Below are 6000 nucleotides of genomic sequence, written 5' to 3' on the forward strand. Positions count from 1 at the left end.
CAGCAAGTCTCAGATAACTGCATTCGACTTATCCAACCATTGGAAAACAAGTGGGAAGACAGATTTCAGAAGGAACTCATTAAGCCACTTGTGGTGCCAAAAAAAATTACTCCTCCCATTCCCCAAAAACCAATGAATGTCCCTATAGATTAAAGATTTACAATAAGAAATTGCTTTCCAACAGGGTGAAATTCATCTATTACTGCATTTGCCTCCAACCCACATCTAGAATTTATCCTCCCCATATTTTGCCACAATTACTTTGTACCACAGCTGATCTTTGAGCTCAAGGCTTCTCCACCACCACTTACACAAAAGAGCCTGATTGACCAACTTGATTTTTCTTATCCCCAAACCAAATTCCTTACTTGGAGTGCAAACCGTATCCCATTGAAAGAGATGAAATTTTTTGGAATCACCAACAGAGCCCCAAAGGAAGTTACACACTAGCAACTCAACTTTATGAGCTACCGATGTTGGAATATGCAAAAAGGACATCTGATAGATAGGGAGATTAGACAAACAAGTCTTAATCAAAGTAATCCTCCCCCCAAGAGAAAGATCTTTAAATTTCCATAAATCGAAAGATCTTTAAATTTCCATAAATCAAGCTTCGTTTGAATCCTTTGAATGACCCTATGCCAAATAGCCAATGGCAGCCGACCATCAGAGATTGGCTGACTAAGGTACATAATAGGGAACTGTTCAACTTTAGACTCCAAAACACCTGCCAAATCCTGCATCAAAGAATCATAACAATTAATACCAATTACCCCTGTTTTGTCGAAGTTCACCTTCATGCCCAATGCCACTTCGCAACAATTTAAGACCAGGGCGATATTAGAAAGGTCCTCTCTAGCCTCACAAAAGAATAACATATCATTAGCATATTGAAGGTGAGAGATGCAAGGACCACTATTTGGCAATTGAAAACCCACAAAATGTCCTTTAGACACTATATTGCGGATAAACATACTAAAACACTCTACATAAATAGTGAAGAGAAGAAAAGGGGAAAATGGATCATCTTGTCGAATACCCCTATAAGCTCTAAAGAACCCTGTAGGACTACCATTATACAAAATGGAAAAATGAGCTAAAGAGAGGCAACCAAAATCCACTGCCTCCACCTATCCCCAAAACCCATATTTTTTATAATCTCCAATATGACACTCCATTCAACTCTGTAGTATGCTTTCTCTATATCTAACTTAATTGTCAAGCCAGGAAGCCTATTTAAAACACAAGAGTGAATACATTTATGAGCAATCAAGACACTATCAGTGATCAATCTATTATTATTGAAGGCTTATTGAGGGCCATAAATAATGAAAGGTAGCACAAACTTGAGATGCTCCGGAAGCACCTTGACTACGATCTTATAGAGACTAGTCAGAAGACTAATAGGTCTGATATCGTCTAAGCTAGCAATAACATATTTCTTAGAAATAAGAGCAATAAATGTGGCATTCACACCTATGAACAACTCACCTCTCATAAGAAAACCTCTAACCATCTCCAAGAGCTCAGAACTTACAAGACTCCAAAAGGTATAGAATAAAATTAAAGGAAAACCATCCGGCCCAGGTGCTTTATCACTTGGTAAAGAAAACACCACTCTTTTGAGTTCTTCCATGGTAACCTTTTCTTCCAAAAAGGAAATCAAATGAGAAGGAAGAGCTTTGAAACCGACCCCATCAAACTTAGGGGTGACCCTAACCTTAGAGGAGAACGCATGTTGAAAGTGATTAATAATAGTAATAATAGAATTAGACATCCCCTCTCTATCATCGAGATCAACACCGGGATTACCAGACCAGATACATCACTCTGGGGGGGTACGAGCATTAGCCATAGCATGGAAAAATTTCGTATTCAAATCCCTTTCTTTCAGCCACTTGACACGGGAGCGTTGTTTCCAATACACTTCTTAAACTCTCCTCAGCTCCTATAACTTCTTAGAATAACATGCTCTCTCTGCCACTAACCCTTCTGACAGCACACATGTGTTTTGAACTACCGAATCTATCAACTCAATTTTGTTAAGAGTTTCCTCAATTTTACCCTTAGTGTGAACACGATTAGTTTTTTTCAAGCCAACAATATGTGTTTGATATTGAGCAACTTTTTGTGAAGCAGAAAGTCAAGGGAACCAACACAAATAGAGTCCTCCCAAATACTCTTGACTAAGTCAGTCACCTCTCTTTCATGCAGCCAACAGATCTCCGTCCTAAAAGGAGTATGACTCTTAGAGGCCTTCTTGGTACTCAAGAGGATCGGGGTGTGATAAGAAGAAAGCCTAGGCAAGGCTTTGACGGTAGCTAAAAGGATTTTTCAGACCACTCACCATAAATCAAGAACCTGACAAGTTTGGACATATAAAGATTTACCAAACTCCCATTGGTACAAGTAAAGGCTGCACCTGAAATAGGTAAGTCAACCAACGTGTGGGCCTCAATAAAACGATTAAAGACTATTTATGATGAAAATCTGACAGATCTTCAAATAAAGATCTCTCGGATTTTGACACCTTAAACTAAATAAAAATGCAATAAAAGAGTGGTAACGAAAGGGGGACAAATCGAATTCAGATCTGAGGCCAGATCTACCTGGAAACGAGCAGATCTACTCTCACATCTGTGGCAGAGCCAGCATGATCTAAGACACGAAAATACGAATTTAAAACAAATAAGCAGATCAAAATGAAATTAAAATAACAAAAGAAGAATAAAAAAAAAAGAAAAGAATAAATGATACCGTATTGGGCCGGATGTCCCGAGACTCCTGAGCCTTCTAGGGCTTGCCCGTATCAAAACCGGTAATCTTTTGTCTCTTTTAGTCGGATGTTCACCAGAAAATCTCTGGTTGAAGAAGGGTGGTTGTGCCTTAAGGGTAGATCTAGGGTGGTTGTGCCTTCGGTCTAGGTTTTCGCAGACTTGGGTTTTCTCTTAGGAGGCTCGGGTTCTTGAAGCAGTTTCTAGGGTTTTCTCTTCTCTCGTATAATTCTCTCTGGGTTTGTTCTCTCTGATCTCTATTTGTTATCTTTCATATGGTTCTTGTCTCTCAGATTTTTTACCTCTATCTGCTCTCCCCTATGATTTGGTCTTTCTCCCCACATCCCCTGTCAAATGACCACGAACAGAGGATTTATAGGGGTCAAAATTCGCTAGGGAGGATATACTCACATAATCAACAATTACTTATCCAAAAAAATGGATTTACTAGGTCAAGTATGGTCATAAGGGTTTAGGAAACCACAGAATTTGCTATATTTAAAATGGGGTGTCTACAAAGACACGCATCGCATGCGTCACCACCCCACCATTATTACTTTCATCTGGCCACCTAATAATATTAAAATCCCCCCGAAGGCACATAGGAAAATCAAAAGTTTGAAGAAAGTCTGACATTTTATTGGTAAAAACATCCTTAACAGCAACAACATGGGGGCCATAGACATTCATCAAGCCCTATTTAAAAGCAGAAAAATGACCCACAAAGCTCACAAACAAAAAGTTCGTTTTAACCAACATATAAAAGGATCGTAAAACTGTAGGATCACAAAGAATCTACAGCCCCCTAGAAGCACCCACAATGTCCACTCCCACAAAATCAACAGCACCTGGTCCCCAAACTTCCCGGACACCAGACAAACTGGGGCCATCGAGTTTAGTTTCCTGGAGAATTAAAATTGACGATCTAAACTTAGACACCAAAAAAAGGATGTCTTTTTTTCTTTTGAGGTCGTCCAAACGTCATACATTCAAAGTAGGCATCCTTGAATGAACCAAAGTAGGCATCTTCTAGGAGCATTGCTTCTTCAAGACTATCACCTAGCAACCCTTCATCGACCGAGGAGTCCAAACTGACCTCAACGACCTACTCATCGGCAATGATGATGCCTCTCGCTACTGCATTCAGGGGCATCCGACCACGGGTCTGTAAACGTTCCGAAAACCTTGGGCCTCTAGTGGGACCCTTACTATTGCTCTTAGCTTCACCCACACGAGAAAGGGGTGTATGAAACACCTCTTCCTCAGCCTGAAGATTCTATGGTGGGTTCCTGCAACATTTCCTTACCAAAAGGGTTCCCTCCTTATAGAGACTATTGTGTTTAATATAATAGTAGAATTTCTATCAAACAAAAAAAGAAAAACACTTTGTATACGATTTATTGCCCATCAAAATTTGCACCTTACACCCAACCAAACTTTTTTTCCCGTTTTTTACCTCAAATTTAACTTTTCTAGTAAATACCCCCAAGTTTAAAAAGTCATATTTTTTTAACGAAAATGCCCATAGTACCGACTGCCCCTATTTTGTGTCGGACTGCATGCCCAAAGTGCCAGATCCCCCTTATTTTGTGTCGGACAACATGCTTTCCAGAAGCCCAAAGTACCGGACTGCATGCTTTCCAGAAGCAAAGTGTCAGACCGCCTCCATTTTTGTGCCGGATCGCATGCTTTCCAAAAGCAAAGTACCGGACCGCATGCCCAAAGTGCCAGACCACCCCTATTTTGTGTCGGACTGCATGCCCAAAGTGTCGGACCGCGCCCATTTTGTGCTGGACCGCATGTTTTCTAGAGGGTATTTTGGTATTCATTTTACCTTTTTTTATGACTTGGGGGGGTTTTGCTAGGAAAGTTAAATTTTGGGTAAAAAGAGAAAAAAAAATTAGTTGGGAGTAAATTGCATAGAAAATCCGTTTTTGGGGTTATTTATAAATTTCCCTTTAATCTAATGCCATCTCCCACATTGCACCTTAATATATGGAAATTATTTAAATTCTATCACACGATACAAGAACAAAAGCTTCTAACAAAAGCTTCTAAATATCCTATAACCTTTGAAGACTGTCATTTGCATGATGGTGAGAAAATAAAAGATTGGAGTGTTCTACTTTTTTTTGTTTTCCTCAGTAGAAGCAAAGTTAAAACACTCTTATTAGACCTTATTATAGTCGGTGGAATTTCCCAAAACAAAACAAAAAAATTTGGTGGAAAGTGAAAGCAAATTTACAATTTGGCTATTGACATGTGACCTAGTTTTTGGCTTTCTACGCAAGGAACCTGGTTTTTTACGATGACAAAACTTATTGGATTATCTTCCTTCACGTCATAGAAGTCATGCATATGAGAAACAAGGAACATAGAGTTATATTTGTTGGCCCGTGTGGCCATGAGGTCTGCACTTATTGTTATGGGTCTCATCTATTTTTATGGGAGGAGTCCTATGTATAGTCCTTTTAATGTTTTATCCATTGCTAAAAGATTTTGTTAAATGTAATATATATACAAATAAATATTTTTCCAAGGCTTTCTAACGTTCATGTAGATAAGTATCCGGAGTTTGTTTGTCAGAGACTTGTTGAGAAATGAAATGTTGGGCATATCTTCCTTCCTATTGTAGTTTTGGGTGTGGTTTGGATTAGGGTGAGGCACAAAACAATCAAAGTAAGGCACACTTTTAAATAGTGTCAAAATATGTCGTTTCAGCACCAAAAAATCTTTATGATAGATTGAAAATTTATTTTCATCTCTAACTATAAACTTTCTAGCGTAAAAATAGTGTATATCAAGCAAATCTATGAACACTTGAAAATCTTGAAAATTGACGGTCTAGATAATACATTACAAGATGCACTATTTTCAAGACTTAAGTCTTTTTTACTTATTTTTTATATCCATGTATCTTAAGGTCAAGATGATCGGATTTTAGGGTTTTTTAGCATTAAAACAACTTATTTTGCTGATTTTTTTAGGTGTCTCAGCCTTATATAAACTTTGTCATATAGTTTTTAGTGCAACAAAAGGAAAGTACCAGTTTTCCTATAAAATTTCACTAAAATGGTCATATAGCCTCAAACGTTTACCAAGGTCAATATATATATATATATATATATATTTGGGTAAATAAGTGGGGGAGAGGGCCCCTACCTTGTTTTTCATTAATAAATACAGATCATAATTTTACAGCCCTGCAATAGGGCATTTGTGCCAA

Source organism: Amborella trichopoda, chromosome 3 (genome assembly GCF_054954075.1).
Source record: "Amborella trichopoda isolate Santa Cruz 75 chromosome 3, AtrichopodaSantaCruz75HAP2 v2.0, whole genome shotgun sequence".
Taxonomy (NCBI): Eukaryota; Viridiplantae; Streptophyta; class Magnoliopsida; order Amborellales; family Amborellaceae; genus Amborella; species Amborella trichopoda.